General features: G+C 37.3%; 1 pseudogene; it reads right to left on the reverse strand.

Annotated features, from left to right (window-relative positions):
- Positions 1-18496: 18496 nt before the first annotated feature.
- The window catches only part of LOC112834553 (synaptotagmin-17 pseudogene), a 50443-nt pseudogene continuing 48458 nt past the window's right edge, over positions 18497-20481 (reverse strand).

Consider the following 20481-nt stretch of genomic DNA (forward strand, 5'->3'; position numbering starts at 1 on the left):
CCCTCCAAAACCCTCAGTCTGTTTCTTGGAGTCCATCGTCTCTCATGGTTCGTCTCCCCCTCTGATTTCCCCCCCTTCATTTTTCCCTTCCTTCTCCTAATGTCCTCCATGCTTATTCCTCATGTTCCACAAATAAATGAAACCATATGATAATTGACTTTCTCTGCTTGACTTATTTCATTTAACATAATCTCCTCCAGTTCCGTCCACGTTGATGCAAAAGTTGGGTATTCGTCCTTTCTGATGGCTAATATTCCATTGTATATATGGACCACATCTTCTTTATCCATTCGTCTGTTGAAGGGCATCTCTGTTCTTTCCACAGTTTGCCTATTGTGGACATTGCTGCTGTGAACATTGGGGTACGTGTGGCCCTTCTTTTCACTACATAAATACTAATAATATTTTAAAAGGTATTTAAATACTGACTTACTCAAAGATAGTTAGGTATTAGCTTGTTAACACTTTGAAAAAGAAATGAAATATGTAAATATATATATAATGTAAATACACAGACATATGTAAAAAGACATTCTGCAGTTTTAACACTTCCAGCTTTCTAGCCTTGGTGTCCAGAACCAACAGGAGAAAGGATATAAACTCAGTATTTATTGGTGGCATCTTCAGTGTCTGGTGTGGTTTTTATGTGTCATGACTTCAGCTGTTCTTCTGGTAAGTGCCTAATTCCTTCTAGACCTTGCCCATTTTCTTTTTTTTTTTTAAGATTTTATTTATTTATTTGAGAGAGAGGGAGAGAGCATGAGCAGGGGAGGGGGGAGGGTCAGAGGGAAGAGAAGCAGATTCCCCCACGGAGCAGGGAGCCCGATGCAGGGCTGGATCTCAGGACCCTGGGGATCATGACCTGAGCTGAGGCAGACGCTTAACTGACTGAGCCACCCAGACACCCCTGGACCTTTGCCCATTTTCTAAACTGCTTTTTTTCCTTCTTCTTTTCCTCTCTCCCTTCACTTCCCTTTTCTTCCTTCCTTCCCTCCCTCCCTCTCTCCCTCCTTCTTTCCCTCCCTCTCACTTTCCTTCTCTCCTTTCCTTTCCTTTCCTTTTTCCTTTCTTCCTTCTTTGTGTTGGGAAACAATTCTCCATGGATTTTCCATACTTCTGCATAACCTGGGACTTCTAAAGAAAGGGCAGCGAGCATGCCTTATGAGCTAGAGATTGTGTCTCCCTAAAGGTAGAGATCCTTGGGGGTATTCCAGGATGTAAAATTTCCTTCCACTCTCTGGGGACTTCTGCTTACATTTCAGGCTAGAGAGTTCTCTCTCTCGCTCTCTCTCTATCTACATCTCTATCTCTTTCTCTCTCTGGAGGGAAACATGTGCAGATCTACCCTCAGGCTATGTACGACTAGAGTTTCCTTAAATTTGAGCTTCCTCTCTTGTGGTGTAACCCTGCCATGTGCACAGGTAACACCTGGCCTTCATGATGATGCCCCGTGGGAACTGGGGCATGGGGAATTGACTCAAAGAAGAACTCTGAGCCAAGGTAGAGTAAGTCTAGCACAACCTCTCTCTCCAACTGGTTACAACTAAAAACTTGGAACAAAATTAAAAAAAAACACCAGCTATCTGAGAATTCGGAAAAGTATATAAGGTATATAAGTATATAAGCTGGCATATAAGGAAGACAGTCAAAACTTGAAGAAACATTGTATGAGGGTGGATTTATATTGTTTTTTACTTTTTTTTTTCATCTGGTATTGACCCGATGGCAGTCCTAGTTGCAGAATTGTGCTGTGGGCACTGACAACAAAAACTCCATCAGAAACCTTGTGTTTTTTTTTTCCTGGCAAAAAAAAACAGGAAAAGGGCCATTGCCAGTGAAGACTATGAGTGTAATGCCCATTTTTTTTCTCTTATTTTTCTCATGGTCAGTCTGAAGGTAGCCCCCATCACAGAACTATTCAGTGACAGTGTGGGCAGGTAGAACTGAGAGAAACTCCATCTTTCCGGCCAGAGAAATCAGAAAGAACGGTCCCTGTGGTCTGAAGTGTGTGTGTGTGGCGGGGGCGGGGGGGCTCTCTGGTATTTTTTCTTTATCTTTTCAATTGCTGTTTTGTCCTTAGGGTGGCCATTGTCATACTGAACTAACTGTGTGTTGGCAGCATGAGCAACTAAAATTCTGAGTGAAACCTCATCTTGCTGGCCAGAGGTCTGGGGAAAAAGTCTACTGAGATCCAAGGAGGTGTGCACAATCATGGAGATGGAGAAGGATGTGTGTGGTTAAACCAGCATGAGTCTCAGACTGCACATATATGGGGCAAGCCCAAAGAAACATAGCAAAAGCACACTGAGACATAACATATAGTAAAATTTCAGACTACCGCCTTAGGGGTACATAAGCAGGAGAACCCAAAACTCTTGTAAAGGCTTTCAAAACTGACCTGACAGTAGAACCATACCCCAGAAGGCAAGACAAGACTACAGTCTGAACCTAACTGATTTGATTCCCTGCTAATAGAAATACCAGAATTCTACAGGGGATTTTAGTAGAACCCAGAGTATCACAATATAGTATTTAAAAGGCATAGGATACAGTTCAAAATTACTCAACATAGAACCAGGAAAATGCGACCAATTCTGAAGGGAAAAGACAATCAACATGTTCTAACCCTGAGAGGGTCCAGATGTTGACTTATCAGACTATGATTTTTGAATATATGTTCCAATGAGATAAAGGTAAAGACACATGAATAAAAAAGATAGAAGTTTTCAGCAAACAAATAGAAACTATGACAAGAATCAAATAGACAATTTAGAATAACAACAAAAACCAATCTTTGCAATTAAAAAAATGGAGATCAGAAAGGAAAGTGTTAATGGAAGATAAATCAGTAGATCCCATCCAATCTGAAGAATGGAGAGAAAAATATGAAAAAAATGAGCTGAGCAATATAAGAATGTCTTCAATTAGTGTCATTGGAATTACTGAGGAGAGATGAGGTAAAATTATTGAGAAAAATGGCTAAAAATCCCCATATTTGATAAAACACATAAATTTATCATTTCAAGAAGCTCAATGAATGCCAACAGGATAAACTCGAAGAAACCTAAGCCCAGACACATCATAGCCAAACTGCTAAAAACCAAAGAAAGAAAAAACTTTGAAAGCATCAGTAGAAAAATGGCACATTACTATAGGGCAACTATAACCTGAAGGGCTTTAAATATGACATTAGAAACAGTGGCAGCCAGGAGGCAGTAAAAACAAGTTACGCTTGATGAATTTAAGACTTTTTTTCCCCCAATAATGAATAGGACAAGCAAACAGAATATCACTGAGAATATAGAGAACCCAAACAACGCTATCAACCAACTTCACCTGTTTGACATTTATAGAATTCTCCATCCAATATAATTACTAAATTTTACTTCATCAAAATTAAAAAATTTTATATGTGAGAGTCAATGTCAAGAAAATAAAAGATAAGCCACAGACTGCGAGTAGATATTTGTAAATCACATATTTGGGAAAGTAACTGTATTCAAAATGTATAAAAACCCTCAAATCTCAATAATAAGAAACCTAGCAACCAAATTAAAAATAAGCGTAAAGGAATCGGTTAGATACTTCACCGGAGAAGACATACAGATGGCAAACAAACACATGCAAAGACGTTTAATATCATTAGTCATTAGGGAAATGCAAATGAAAACGATAATGAAATATAACTTCACACCTATTAGAATAGCAAAACCAGTCAAAAAAACAACAGACCCCCTGACAAGACCAAGTTTTGGCAAGGATGTGGGACAATTGGAACTGTATCGCATCACTGGTAGAATGCAGAATGGTACTATTTGGAAAACAATTTCTGTGTAGCAGATCCTTATAAAGTTAAATACATTCTTACCATATGACCTGACAATCCCCCTCTTAGGAATGTATCCACGAAAAATTAAAACATCCATTCAAACAAGAACCTGTGTATGAATATTTGTAGCAGCTTTCTCCATAATTGCCGAAAGTGGAAAAAAACTCCAAATGTGCTAGGTTGGGAATGGATAAATGGTGGCCCATCCATACAGTGGAGCATTATTCAGCATGAAAAGGAACAAACTATTGATGAATTTCAACTGCATATGCCATGTAAAAGGCATCAGACGTAAAAGGCTATCTAGACTACTTTATGTTTCCATTTATATGTCATTCTGGATAAAGAAAACTATAGAGATGGAGAACATAGAGTTGTCAAGTGTTGGGAATTGGGGAGATTGCCTTTAAAGGGGTAGCAAGGAGGGAATATTTTGGGGGGGGAGTTTGTCTGTCTGTATGTCCTTTGGGATGGTGGTCACAACTGTTATGCATTATCAAAACTCATAGGACAATGTACCAAAATGACGGATTTTACTCAATGTACATTACAAAAGGAAGACAGGATTTTTTGAGACAAAAACATTTTTAAAAATAATGCTGACTGGGGCGCCTGGGTGGCTCAGATGGTTAAGCATCTGCCTTCGGCTCAGGTCATGATCCCAGGGTCCTGGGATCGAGTCCCGCATCGGGCTCCCTGCTCCTTGGGAGCCTGCTTCTCCCTCTGCTTCTCTCTCTCTCTCTCTCCCTCTGTCTCTCATGAATAAATCAATAAAATCTTTAAAAAAAAATTTAAAAAAAATAATGCTGACTGCCAAGAGATTGGTCAAGCTACTCCAGGCTATCATCACTGCCTCCCAGGGCCTTCCCCTTGTGTGCCACTTAGATAAGACCCCTGTGGAGCTCACCAAAAGCTTACTCTTTTTGATTTGGTTTGACCAATCTGGCCTTAGCCTGCGAACCCCAAAGCATTTCACCCACAGACCTAATAAAGCCATGTGCCCCAAGTCCAGGCTCTCTCTCGGACTGTTCCCTGACTTGATGGCCCCGTGTGGCCCCTTGAGCTATGTCATGTACCTCCTCTAGGACCTGGGAGTAATAAACATTTCTATTTCAGTTTCTCTTGTGGTCTTTTATTGAACATCCAGGCTCATGGTTCAGGACCCAGGCTCTACTTACCAACTGTTAATTTATCAAAATCATAATGCTGACCTAACTTTTCCAAAGTTGTGAGTTGGTTGATTTTAGAAAGTCATTCTACAGAAATGTACTGAGTCAACACACTCTTATTCTGTCTTTAGTTTGAAAAATTTTGTAATCTGTACTAAAGACAAGCGTATAGGCACTATACATGTAAATTATGAAGCAAAACAATATACATATTTATGAATACATCACCCAAATGAAGAAAAGTCAGATATTATCAATATTCTTGCTTTTATCTGTGTCTTCCTTCCCTGTCCCATCTTCCTGTTTCCTTCCAGAAGTAAACTGTGTGTTTATTTTTCTGTGTATATCTGTCCCTTACTTATAAAAAGTAGTTTTATGTCTAAATATTACATTACTTCGTGTTTGCTTATTTTTAGATTCTATAAAATGGTTTCATAGTACATGTAGTTTTCTATAACCCACTTTTAAAATTCAGTATTTTTTCCAATGTTCATCCATATAGTGGCCTATAATTGCAGTTTATTCATTTTCACTAATCTACTCCAATCGGTACATATACTACCACTTTATTTCTCTACTTTCCTACTGATGGACTTTTAAAAAGAGTGCTGCTCTCAATATCTTTGTGTATTTCATCTAGGTGCACAAATGTAAAAGCCTCTTTAGGGTTTGTAGCTAGGATTGGAATCGGTAGGTTGTAGGGGTTTCAAATGTTCAACTTTGTAAGATAGTGCCAAATTATTTTCCAAAATGTTTGTAATAATTTACATTGCCACTAGTGTTGTATAAAGATTCTTGCCGGACCATATTCTCAATAAACTTGACATTAGCAAATTTTAAAATGTCAGCCGTTGGAGAGGGATAAAATGGTATTTCACTATGATCTAAATTTGCATTTTCCTGATTAACTGATGGGTCGAGCAGCCTACTAGAACCTAAGGAGGCCTACCACTAGTTTTATGGATCCTCCTCTGTACATCATAACACCTGATCTATTACTACCCAGCAAGGAAAATTTGGCTAGTTTCAGAGATAACAACAATTATGATATTATACCACAAATTGAAAATGCCTATTCTTTAGATTGATATAAGGAGTCAGTACAATTCCTTTCCAAATCCCCACAGAAATTTTCAATTTACAAATATGATTGTAAAGGCTATAAGGTAGAGCACAATACTCTTGTAGAAGAATAAAGCCAGAGGAATCTCCCTGAGAGACATCCAGGCATAGTACAAAGCTGCAAGCACTACCTTGGAGCAATGAGACCTTGGTCATATTGATCAGCTTAATAGAATAGAGCTCTTCAAATAGGCGCATACATGTAGAGAAATTTTATATATTGTGGAGTGGACACTTCAAATCACTAGGATAAAAAAGCCATCCTAAAACAACAGGTACTGTGTGAAAAAAAAGAAAAAGAAAAAAAAGTCAAATTCCTATTTCAATCCATATAAGATGCTACAAAACATCATGCAAATCTTTAAAAAAATGGTGTGGTAGAATTTCAATATTGGTGCTTTCTCTAACAACAGCTGAACTTTTGTCCAGTTATAGTAATATTTCAGATATACTGGGAGGGCCCCGACGGCCCAATACATTGGCTCAAACTTAAAATACCACTATTTGTGTTCTATCGAAAGGTATATATTCCTGACAAGGGTAATATTTTAATCCACTGAGTATCATTTATGTCATATTAGGAGCAAAGTATATGAGAGTGAAGTTTTATTGAGATAGGAGGAACAAAGACTTCAAATAATCTTATTCCATCTGAGAGGTCACTGAGAAGTCAGTACATTTTCAGTTTACAGTTCTGTCCTTTGCAAAAGACTTTTTAAAAATCTGCTTATTAAGAGAATATAACTTTGTGGTTTCTTCCTTCGGAAGTTTAAACTATACTGGATTGGTTTTTCTCATCCCTGACTGATAGACATGTTCAGGCAAATATTTCTGAAAACAAACTCTAAAGATGAGTTCTTAGTAAGTCTGGGAAGTCACTTATTGATTGATGTCAAGGCCAGGAAAGCTCAAAAATATTTTTGTCCACAGAAACACATTTCTGTGTTTGAAGAATCTGTAGAATGAAAACATTATTTCTCACAATAACTTGACCCTCAAATGATGCAATTCATTCAAGTTCACATCCTTGGTGAGGGTCACAACTGAGATTCGAATCCAGATCTCCTGATTGCAGTCAGTATTGTTTCTCCCACTTTATCATTCATAGGCAGAAGGAATGAAATAGTGACCATGTCATGCAACTTAGGTAAGTAACTAGGTGAAAATGCAATAAATTACTTTTGATTTTGCTTTAGAAATAGATACGGAGTTCATGTATGATTTCAGATATAATTTCATATAACATAACTATAAACTAATGTTTGTGTCTGATTGGTGAATATCTTGCATCCTAAACATGTGTATTCTGCCTTTCTATATCTGTAATGCATTTACCAGTCCATTCCATAAAAGTGTTTGAACAGATTTTTATAGCATAATGAATCTGACCTTGGTCTTTAGAAGTAGAAATGTCAGTAACTGATAACGCATTAAGTAAAAAAATAAAATTAATATCACTTCCAGTTTACAACTGGAGAGTCTTAGGTAAGCTACTTTCTTGTGAAGGTCCTTATGCCATCCTGGACATCACTGAAGTGAGCTTTATTTCAGAAGAAAAAAATTTGATTCACTTTGGTGTTCCACTCTGAACAAAAAGCTTGAGCTTGGCAAATACTTAAGGAGATTGAGATGTGAAAGAAGTTTTGACTAATTTGAACATACTTTTGTCCATAATGGAAGGAATGGTCAGCCAGAGACAAAATTTAGGCTATCAAGAATCTCTGCAAAAATGATTTATTCATAGCAATAGCATAAATTAATGCAAGTGTGCTATAGAAACTTTACTTCAACCTCATGGATGACAAAGTTTTAGAAATCTATTTTATGTTCATTTTTGTGGCCAATTATCCTTGGTCTGAAGATCTTTTACCATTTCTTAGGCTTTAAATTACAGAAATCACTTGAGTGGGACATTTTGGAACTTTACCATGCAAAGGCAAATCAAGTTTTAGACATAAATTATGTCTAAAAATTTAGACATAAATTTTATTTTGCTTTTTCCATATGGTATTTGAAATAGGCTAACTACGATTTGGAAAATTCCTCCCAAATATTCCCACTAGAGATACACTAAAGAAATTTTCTCAAAGCTAAGTATTATTTTCTATATTTCACATGTATTATTAAGTATTTAAAAATGTGTTTACTACATTTTTGTAACTTGATTGAATAGGATAGCCTATCTTGATTTTTTCCTTATACTCATAGCCAGAAGACACACAGAAATAGGAAATTAATATAGAAATATTGGACTTTTTCTACTTTCCCATGTCATGAAACAATGTTATTGAAATTTTTTAGAGCCATCTAGTACCTAAAAATACAACAGACATTATAAGAATTTATATAGGTGATAGATGACAGATTAGATTCCGTTTTTGTAGAGGGTTAACTCGGAGATATAAAACTTCACCTGCTTGGGCATCTAAAGTAAGAATTAAGAAATTTAAGAAATTTAAAACCGCTTATTTGCTCTTGGAATTTGGATAGGTATAACTTTGCAATTTCCATGCAGAGGTTAATCAACAAAGTAAACAATATTTTTTGTATTTGTTATCTAACTGCTATCTATTCTAGCAGGTCACCCCAAAGCTTAGTGGCTTAAGACAGTAATCATTTATTCTTCACATGGTTTCTGCTGGTTAGGATTTTAGGGAGGATTCGACTGGCAGTTCTCTCTCAACCAGGGCCTCTTATGCTGTCACAGGCATATGTTGGCTTGGACCACAGATACCTGAAGCCTTGACTAAGGCTGAAGTACCCACTTTGAAGATAGCTCCCTCACATGGTTGGCAATTGACAGTAGCCATGGATTGGGGGCCCCTGTTCTTCTCCCAACACTGCTTGGTTGTCTTCACAGCAAGGAGGATCCCTTCCCCAGAGTGAGTGGTCTGAGAGAGAATGAACCTGGTAGAAGCCTTGTTCTTATCACCTAGTCTCAGAAGTCACATAAGTCACTTCTGCTGCATACAACTGGTTGAGACAATTATAAAAAAGAAGGAACATAGATCACTGCCGGATGGAATGATGCCAATGTCAGATTGTGATGAGAGCCTGTGGGGTAGAATGTATATTGGTTTAGTTGCCTTTGTTAAATACAATCTGCTACCATCCTGAATTTCAGATTCAACCACTAGTGAGCATCCACCATGTTCCAGGCTCTGCTTTGCTCTTTTGTTTCGGCTAATTTGAACTTTAAAACAACCTTGTGAGCTAGATATTATTTTCTTCATTTTATGCAGAGAAAACTGAGGTTAATATAAGTTAACTAGTTTTTTAAAAAGATTTTATTTATTTGAGAGAGAGGGTTGAACAAGCACGAGAGAGGGAAGGAGAGAGAGAGAGTGTACCAGCTGGAGGAGAGGCAGAGGGAGAGGGAGAAGCAGGCTCCCCACTGATTAGGAAGCCTGACGTGGGGCTTGATCCCAGGACTCTGGGATCATGACTTGAGTTGAAGGTAGATGCCTAACTGACTGAGCCACCCAGGTACCCCTAAATTAACTAGGTTTTTTTTTTGTTTTTTGTTTTAGTTCTTCACAAAAGTAGTATAGAGGATAGAGCATGATGATTTAGGTTAACACGAGTTTAAATTCTTGTTCCATTACTTATTTACTATGTGATTGAAAGCAGTATCAATAATTAGTTGCAAATCCCCAAACTTTTAGAAAAATACATATTTTGTAATAATAAAATGAATCATTTATATTGTGTTTCACAGTCTGCACATGTCATTCATAATTGTAAATTGTCTGACAGATGGGGAAACTGAGTGAGGTTAAGTGATATTCTCATGTCTAGGAAGAGGTGCAGCCAGAAGTATAACCAAGGTCTGTGGATTCTTCAGGCAATGTATTTTTGCTTCTTGGTACTCTCCACCTTGTTGTTAATTCATACCAATTGTGTTTAAGCACACTGAAACATGTTGCAATTTTGATACTGTGAAAGAATTTGCTGCTTGAAAATGATCAACGAATACAGACAATTGGCCAATTTCAAGAAATTATTTGTTTACCATTATTTAAAAATATGAAGAAAATTAAATTAGTGTTTTGAGGCAAAATATTAAGATAATCTCTAAAATTAGAGAGTCCCGAATAGTTCTGTTTGGTTTAAAAGATTTTTCTATTTATTGGCACCACTGTAATTGTATTAATTATATTATATGAATAAAGAATAGTGGGTGAGTGCAAAGTTCAAAGGGTAAAACTTTCCAGCCATTGGCGTGTACCAGTTATTTCATCAGGTGTAAGCAAAAGAGGATGAAAGCTTGAGGCCATTTGCTCTAGTCAGTACATGCTTCTGTTCACTACATTTCTAAGCAGCTTTTATTTTTCTGAATGTATTTGGCATTTTGCTTAATTTTTTATGGCTAATGCCATCCTGAAAGAGATACATGATTTTTGTCTGTGGCTACTGTAAGTGCTTAGAGTTCAATTCCTTAGTTTGAGTTGGAAGAATTCAACAATGATAAGGATTTTGAACTTTTCCTTACCCCGTTTCAGAATTCTGAAAGCATTAAGAAAATGTACTGCAGATGAGATACATCAGGACAATCATCTTATATTAAAATCTAAAGCTCTACCTAGATTTTGAAAAGTATAGGTGTAGCTCAAAGCAGGTCTGGCTTTGAGATGACAGAAAGAGGAAAACTTGTCTCTGCATCTTTCCAGCCATGCTCTTTGGGGGGTCCCAAATACCAGACACCTTATTTCTTCATGGAAACCAGTATCCATATTTCTAGTTTCGTATTTCCTTCTACATTCATATCTTTAAGAATTCAGGACAGAATACCACCTTTGAATACTAATTGATTCAACTTACATCTGTTGATACATAAAATTAATGCACTCTACTGGGATAACATGATAATTCTAATCTGAATAGGTAATGCTAAAATGGTAGTATGAGAATTAGACAGGATAATGGCTTTACACCAGCTAGATTTCTGCTTTAAACTCTTTCTACCCGTTACTAGCAAGATGTTCAATTTTTCTGATTATCAGTTTTCTCACCTATGAAATGGGGTTGTTGTGTGGACTGGAAACACCACACACGAAGTGCCAGCCCAATGTCTGGCACGGTCTTAGGGACTTAGTAGTTGCAGGTTATTATTTCTCTTGAAGATACCAGGAATTTGAAGTAGGCCAGCAGCGAGACAATTTTGGTCTTAAAAAACACTTAATAGCCAGTGTACTCATACAATTCACAAGACCACCTTGATTAAATAATGATGCTTTATTATCAGTAAAGCCCTCAGCAAATTGAATACACTCTATGGCCAGGCATGATCTTCTTTATAATAACAGTCTTTGAATTTAGTATAGGGCTTGCAGATATTATTATTATCCCCATTTTAATTTGATAAGATTGAATATGGCAGTCAGAGTCCTCACAGAGAATACAAGGCTCATTCAATTTGAGTAATTCAAGAAGAGTTTAATAAATACACTATTTAAAATTGTGTGGTCAGTTATGAGGAAACCACAAAAGATATAACTATAACTCATAGCTGGTAACAACAGAAGCCATTGGTCGCTTCTGGCTTGAAGGGTCAAAGAGTGGTAAGAAGGGTTTATCTGAAACCAGAGAAAGAGGGCTGCCTGCCTAGACTTTGATCTGGTTCAGGAATGCAGCCAGCCCATAGGTAGGGATGAAGCCAGGAGGTAAATATCTGATCATCTTCTATCTCCCTTTGATCTATTGCTGTCGCTTCCATAAACCACACTCAGTTGGAAGCCAGGGGTCAAGAATGCCGCTAATGCAGTCCATAATAGTGTTCTCACTGAGTTACAGAGCGGAGTGGTGAAGGACCAATGAATCTGAAAGGGCACATGGAAGTTACCTAGAACACTGCATTTTAAGAAGGTCAAATGCTCCAGTGCCTAGGTGGCTCAGTCATTAAGCATCTGCCTTTGGCTCAGGTCATGATTCCCAGGGTCCTGGAATCGAGCCCCGCATCAGGCTCCCTGCTCCATGGGAAGTCTACTTCTCCGTTTCCCACTCCCCCTGCCTGTGTTCCCTCTCTCTCTGTGTCTCTCTCTGTAAAATAAATAAATAAGATCTTAAAAAAAAAGGGAGGTCAGATGCTTTTGGCTAAGATTATACAAATTTGGGCATAAGGACTAGACCTCAGGTGTTTTGAAATATAGACTAGATCTTTCTTTTCCTTTCCTTTCTCTTTTTTCTTTTCTTTTTCTTTTTCTTTCTTCCTTTCTTTCTTTCTCCCCCCACCCCCTTTCTTTCTTTCTTTTCTTTCCATACCATGTTATCTCCCTTTATCTCAATAAATATCCCTCTCCTATTTTGGTCCTTTTATAAACAGTATTATTAGTTTTTGTCTTGTACTACCTTATTACTACACAAACCTATCTATTCCCAATACATCCAACCAGTCTGTCAGTTCATTAGTAGTAAGAAGCTTTCTTTTTAGGGGCACTTGGGTGGCTCAGTCAGTTGGGCACCTGCCTTTGGCTCTGTCATGATCTTGGGGTCCTGGGATTGAGCCCCGCATCGGGCTCCCTGTTAGGCAGGGAGTTGCTTCTCCCTCTCCCTCTGCTGCTCCTCCTGCTTGTGCTCTCATCCTCTGTCTCTCACTCTCTCTCTTTCTCAAATAAATAAAAAAATTTAGAAAAGAAGCTTTCTTTTTAATCATTATATCAGTTTGTTCATTAGAAATAATACAATGGATACTAGTTGAATTCAATCATTTATTTATTCATTCATTGTTCATTCACTCAATTGTTCATTCATTTAATAACTATATAGTAAGTGCTTACTATTTACCAGGCCCAGAAATTAGTAAAAACAAACATGGTCCCTGCTCTCATGGTGTTGTGAGATAGGATTCATCCAATGACTACACTAATATGTGCAGAACTGCAAGCTGAAATAAGTGTTCTAAAAGAGAGAATTATTTGCATGATTTTGACCTTGGATTTTAAGGACAACTTCCCTGACAAAGTGATGCATCACCTGAAACTTGAAAGGTGAGCAGGAATTATTGAATTGAAGAAGGGGATAGGGAGGACAATTTGATAGATGGTGGGAACACCATGCAAAGTGTCTGTGGCCATAGAGAACATAGCATATCCAATAAAATAAAGCCTATAGGGGAGCAGCACAGAGAAAGGGAAAGGGAGGTTGGAAGGTGGGTGAAAAGAGGCTAAAAGGGAGACTGTGCAGTACCCTGAGGTTCTGTGTTGGATGGAGCAATAGAGCAATTGAAAGATTTAGAGCAGGGAATGACACAACTAAGTTTTCATTTTGACAAAAATTAGTGACATTACAGAGTTGGAGGAAGAGTTGAAATGGACCAGAGGGGATTCAAAGAGACCAGTTAGGAGGCTGTTGAAGACATTGAGACAGAGTATCTTACAGAATGGAATGCTATAGTTTATTTAATCCTTCCTTTTATTGATTGCTTGCATTCCCCCCCCCCATTTTAAACAATGCTATAAAGGGCATATCTTCATGTGTTTACTAGTTTGTGTACATGGGTGTGGACTTCTCTAGAATAGACACCTTGATTTTCTTTAGGAAACTAAATCTTCCTTGCTCTAAACCTGGGTGAGTTGGGTGGAGATGAATTCACCTTAGCTCTTGAGTGTCCATGTGAAATAGGCCTGGCCAAGCAGAGATTTTGCTTCTCACTTCTGGAGATTTTGCAGCACTATTGGAAAGAGAAGGAGACAATTTTTGATGGGAATGTTGATAAATATCAACATATTAAGCTGGAGATGTTGGCAACAGCCACTATAAGTGGAGAGCTTGCTTGAGGATAGATCCGATAAAGAAGAAAACAATGCCAAGTTATGGTGATGGAACAACTTTTAATGATTTGAATTCATGGATTTAGAGATGCTTGGGGCTAGAACTACATCTGGAATTACACGCACTAATAAATTCCCCATTGGTTTTGAAGCCAATTTGAGTTAGATTTCTCACTTGCAACTAAAAGTAAAATAATGAATGAATGAATGAATGAATAAGTAAATAAAACTAAATTAAAAATTCATGTGAAATCTGTTATTATGTTCCTATAAAAATTAATATTTTACTAAATTTGAAAACTTGTTTACCTCCAACCAATATTAGTTATATTCTTGGAGCGTAGAACTTTGAATGGAAAAAAATTATGCTCACAGAATGGAGAGTAATTACAACACACAGTAGGTTATGTTGGGAATTAACAAAAAGACAACCATAAAGCAGATTCTTTTAACAATATTGGAAACAATTCTTGCCAGTTATTGCAGATAGCTGGATGGAATGCCAGTCCCACCCACCAATGCACCCACCAGTGCACCCACCAGTGCACCCACCAGTGCACCTGGGGCAAACCTGCCTACAAATGCACCATACCAATCAGGGCCCATCTTTGTAGACAACTGGACTGAAGCCTGGTCCCACTTACCGACAGCAGTTATGGCCAGGCCACAATAGGAGGGCACCATAGGACACCTTCTACATAAGGCCATTATTTTCAAGACCAGAAGATCTAAATGACCTACCTAATAACTTAATACAAATGAACAAATACAGAGAGTCAAATAAAATAAGGAGACAGAATAATGTCATCCAAATGAAAGGACAAGGCAAAACCTCAGAAAAAGAACTAAACTATATGGAGATAAGCTATCTACATGATAAAGAGTTCAAAGTATGGTCATAAAGGTACTTACTGGACCTGAGAGAAGAGTGGATAAATTCAGAACTTCAACAAAGAGAAAATTTAAAAAACAACAAGTCAGAGCAGAATAATCTAATAACTGAAATAAAACATACACTACCGGGAATCAACAGCAGATTAGAGGATGCAGAAGACTAAATCAGTGATCTGGAAGACAGGGTAGTGGAAAGCACCAAAGCTGAATAGCAAGAAGAAAAATGAATTTTAAAAATGAGCATAGGTTAAGGGACCTCTAGGACAACATTGGGCATACTAACGTTCACATTATAGGGCCCTAGAAGGAGAATAGAGACAGAAAGTGACAGAAAAATTATTTGATGAAACAAGAGCTGAAAACTTCATTAAGCTGGGGAAGGAAACAGATATCAAGGTCCAAGAAATCATGGAAAGCTCCAAATAAGATGAACTCAAGGATGTCCACACCAAGACACATGATAATTAAAATGGCATAAATTAAATATAAAAAACTAAAAGCAGCAAGAGAACGGCAAACAGTTATGTACAGGGGAAATCCCATTAGGCTATCAGTTAATTTTTCAACAGAAACTTTGCAGGCCAGAAGAGAGTGGCATATATTCAAAGAGCTGAAAGAAAAAATCTTGCAACCAAGAACCAGCAAGGTTCAGAATTGAAGAATAAAGAGTTTCTCAGACAACAAAGTTAAAATTCATCACCACTAAACCAGTCTTCCAAGAAATTTTAAAGGGAGTTCTCTAAGTGAAACGAAAAGGCCATAACAAAAGTAAGAAAATTATGAAAGGAAGAAACTTCCCTGGTAAAAAAAAACATACTGTAAAGGTAGTAGAGCAATCCCTCATAAAGCTGGTATGAAGCTTAAAAGACAAAAAGTAATAAAATCAATTACATCAACAAAAATTAGTAAAGGGATACATAAAATAAAAAATGCAAAATATCATATATATGTATATACTTCATATATACATATATCATATATATGTAATATGTAGAAGAAAAGAGTAAAAATGTAGTGCTTTTAGAATGTGTTTGAACTCTAGTAACCAACTTAATATATACTGTTATATACAGAGGATGTTATATATGTTGTATATGTACCTCATAGTAACCGCAAACCAAAGCCTATAATAGATTCATACAATATAAAGAGAAAGAAATCCAAGGATAACACTAAAGCAAGTCATCAAATCATAGGGAAAGAGAGCAAGAGAAAAAGAATAGAACAGAGAAGAACTACAAAAATATCCAGAAAACAATTAACAATATGGCAATAAGTACATACTTATCAATGATTAATTTAAATGTAAATGGAATAAATACTCCAATCAAAAGACATAGGGTGACTGAATGGATAAAAGAAAACAAAATTCAGCTATATGCTGCCTGCAAGAGACTCACTTCAGACCTAAAGACACATAGAGAGTGAAAGCGAAGAGAAGGAAATATATATTCCATCCAAATAAAAGTGAAAAAAGGTGGAGTAGCAATGCTTTTATCAGACAAAAGAGACTTTATTTTTTTTATTTTTTTAAAGATTTTATTTATTTATTTGACAGAGAGAGAGAGAGAGAACAAGTAGACAGAGAGGCAGGCAGAGGGAGAGGGAGAAGCAGGCTCCCCGCTGAGCAGGGAGCCCAACGCGGGGCTCGATCCCAGGACCCTGGGATCATGACCTGAGCCTAAGGTAGCCACTTAACCAACTGAGCCACCCAGGCGCCCCGACAAAAAAGACTTTAAATCAAAGACTGTGACAAGAGAAAATATGGGCTCTACACACACAATGGTAAAGGGATCAATCCAAAAAAAAAAAAAGGATATAACAATTGTCAATACCTATGCATCCAACACAGGAGCACCTAAGTATATAAAGCAAACATTAACAGACATAAAGGGAGAAATTAACAATAATATAGTAATAGCAGAGGACTCTAACATCCCACTTACAGTATTGGATGGATTTTCCAGACAGAAAAATGATAAGGAAACAGCAGCTCTGAATGACATATTAAACCAGATGAATTTAACAGATATATAAACAATATTATGTTCTCTTCAAGTGCACATAAAACATTTTCTCGGTTAAACCATATATGGAATTGGAGGGGGAGATGACCCATGAGAGATTATGGACTCTGAGAAACAAACTGAGGCTTCTAGAGGGGAGAAGCGTGGCGGGATGGGTTAGCCTGGTGATGGGTATTAAAGAGGGCACATACTGCATGGAGCACTGGGTGTTATACGAAAACAATGAATCAGGGAACACTACATCAAAAACTAATGGTGTAATGTATGGTGATTAACATAACATAATAATAAAAAAAATAGAAGAACAACAACAAAAAATACATATGTTAGGCCACAAAACAAATCTCAATAAATTTAAGAAGACTGAAATAATATCAAGTATCTTTTCCAACCACAATGCTATGAAACTAGAAATCAATTACAAAAAAATTTGAAAAAAAAAGACGTGGAAGTTAAATAACATTCTACTAAGCAAGCAATCAGTCAGTGAAGAGATTGAAGAATAAATTAAAAAAATACATGGAGACAAACAAAAAGAGAAGTACAATTGTTCAAAATCTGTGGGATGCAAGGCAACCTACAGGATGGGAGAAGATATTTGCAAATGACACATCTGATAAAGGGTTAGTATCGAAAATATATAAAGAACTTATAAAACTCAACACCCCAAAAAGGAATAATCCAATTAAAAATGGGCAGAAGACATGAATAGACATTTTTCCAAAGAAGACATACAGATGGCCAACAGACACATGAAAAGATACTCAACATCACTGATCATTAGGGAAATGCAAATCAAAACAGCAATGAGATATCACTTCACACCTGTCACAATGGCTAAAACCAACAACACAAGAAACAACAGGTGTTGGTGAGGATGTGGAGAAAGGGAAACCCTCTTTCACTGTTGGTGGGAATGCAAACTGGTACAGCCACTCTGGAAAACTGTATGGAGTTTCCTCAAAAAGTTAATAATAGAACTACCCTAGGATCCAGCAATTGCACTACCAGGTATTTACCCAAATAATACAAAAATACTAATTCAAAAGGATACATGTGCCATGATGTTTATAGCAGCGTTCTCCACAATAGCCAAATTATGGAAATAGCCCAAATGTCCATTGACTGATGAATGGATAAAGAAGATTGATTATATCTATTATCTATCTATCTATCTATCTATCTATCTATCTATCTATCTATCATCTATTTATCTATCTATGATGGAATATTAACCATAAAAAAGAATGAAATCATGCCATTTGCAAGACATGCGTGGAGCTAGAGAGTATAATGCTAAGCAAAATAAGTCAGTCAGAAAAGACAAATACCATATGATTTAACCCATATGTGGAATTTAAGAGACAAAACAAACAAGAAAAGAGGGGGGAGAGAGAGAGAGGCAAACCAAGAAATAGACTCTTAATTATACAGAACAAACTAATGGTTACCAGAGAGGAGGGGGGTGGGGGGTGGATTAAATAGGTAATGGGGATTAATTTAAGAAGGGCACCAGGTATTGTATGGAAGTGTTGAATCACTATATCGTACGCCTGAACCTAATATTACACTGTATAATAACTAACTGGGGTTTTTATTTTTTTCAATTGTTTTACTTTTGTAGCTATTGACTTGTTTCTTTATGCCACAGAAATATCAGTTTTGAGGTCTGTGTGACTACACTGTTCACAGGGTGGTCACAGGGTTGTTGGATCCTGTAAACACTAAACTGGCATTTTCAAGTTCTTCTTGGGGGACTTTGAAGCTGAAGGATTTATTGTAGATAGGATCAATCCTGCCTCTTTAAAAGAAAGTCTTCTTTGTTTTCACAAGCTTGAGTCCATGTATCAGCTGGATTTCCACCAAGGGGATGAACCTTGGCTCACATCTGTCTGAAGAAGTTATTTGGCTCAAATGACATCAACATTTCATCTCCCAGCACTTGGGAGATAGTTCAGGGACAGACACAGCTCCCCTAGCTCTACTTCATTCTGAGAACTTGGAATTAGCACCTTCTACCAGTGCCCACCCTTCACCAGTTCAATCTCCCACAAAAGCAGGGAAACCTTTTCAATGACACAGTGGCAAGAGAACTTATCAAAATCCACCACTGTTAGCAGCACTTCTAGGAAGGGTTTCTCCAAGGTGTAACACTCCTCAAACAAGGGTTTCTGGGTCTTGCATTTGACCCACATCTGCTTAGAATTCTTCTGGTCTGACAGGAGACAGATCTTGATACAGGGGTTTGAGTGGGCCACGTCCTGGTATGAATCATCATGGGAGATGGGGGGGTGACAGGTCCTGGCCTTGATCACCCTCACTATCAGGTGGTTGTCCATCAGGTCATACTGGTTGCTGAAGGGCAGTATGCCTAACTGGTACTTGGACAAGATCTCCTGATCTGTCCAGAAGCCCATGTCGTCACTGTTGGTGTTGAGGGAGTATAGCTGGGGCTCAAACTTTCTGAAATAGCCATCTGGGGCATAGGGCTGTCTGAGCATGGGAGCTAGGTGAGCTCTTTTTTGGTGCTGAAAATGCCAAACTCCATTTTATATCAATGAGTGGGGAGCTGGGTTATCTGGATTCAAGACTTGAAATCCTCCGAGTCAGGCTATATGTAGACTTGGATGTGTCTGAGAATAAACATCTTCAACCTGGTGTAACTAATTGGAATTTAAATACAAACTTAAAAAGCCACCAAAAAACAAAATCTATGGTATGCAATAAAAGCAGTTCTAAAAGGGAAGTTTACAGAAATGCAGGACTGCCTCAAGAAAAAAGAAAAATCTCAAATAGGGCACCTGGGTGGCTCAGATGGTTAAGCATCTGCCTTCGGCTCAGGTCATGATCCCAGGGTCCTGGGATCGAGTCCCGCATCGGGCTCCCTGCTCCTTGGGAGCCTGCTTCTCCCTCTGCTTCTCTCTCTCTCTCTCCCTCTGTCTCTCATGAATAAATAAATAAAATCTTTTAAAAAAAATCTCAAATAAACAATCTAAACTTACCTAAAGAAGACAGAAAAGAACAAAGCCCCAAGTTAGTAGAAAAAAGGAAATAATAAAGATCAGAGCAAAAATAAATGCAATAGAGACTAAAAATGCAAGAGAGAAGGTCAGTAAAACCAAGAGCTGGTAATTTTAAAAAAAAAATAAACAAAATTGATAAAACTTTAGCCAGACTCATGATGATAAAAAGAAAGAGGACTCAAATAAATAAAATAGAAAATGAAAGAGCAGAAGTTACAGCCAATACCACAGAAATACAAAGGATTATAAGAGACTACTATAAAAAATTATATGCCAACAAATTGGACAATTTAGAAGAAATAGATAAATTCCTAAAATATACAATCTTCCAAAACTGAATCAGGAAGAAATAGAAAATCTGAATAGACTAACTACTAGTATTGAAATTGAATTGATAATCAAAAAACTCTGAACAAACAAAAGTACAGAACCAGATGGCTTCACAGGTGAAGCCAAACATTAAGAAGAGTTAATATTTATTCTTCTCAAACTATTCCAAAAACTAGAAGAAGGAAAACTTTCATTTTCATTCTTTGAGGCCAGCATTACCCTGACACCAAAACCAGACAAAGACACACACAAAAAGAAAACTATAGGCCAATATCCCTGATGAATATACATGCAAAAATCTTCAACAAAATATTTGTA

Source organism: Callorhinus ursinus, unplaced genomic scaffold (assembly GCF_003265705.2).
Source record: "Callorhinus ursinus isolate GAN/ISIS: 27379988/994484 unplaced genomic scaffold, GSC_fseal_2.0 scaffold17, whole genome shotgun sequence".
In the NCBI taxonomy this organism is placed as follows: Eukaryota; Metazoa; Chordata; class Mammalia; order Carnivora; family Otariidae; genus Callorhinus; species Callorhinus ursinus.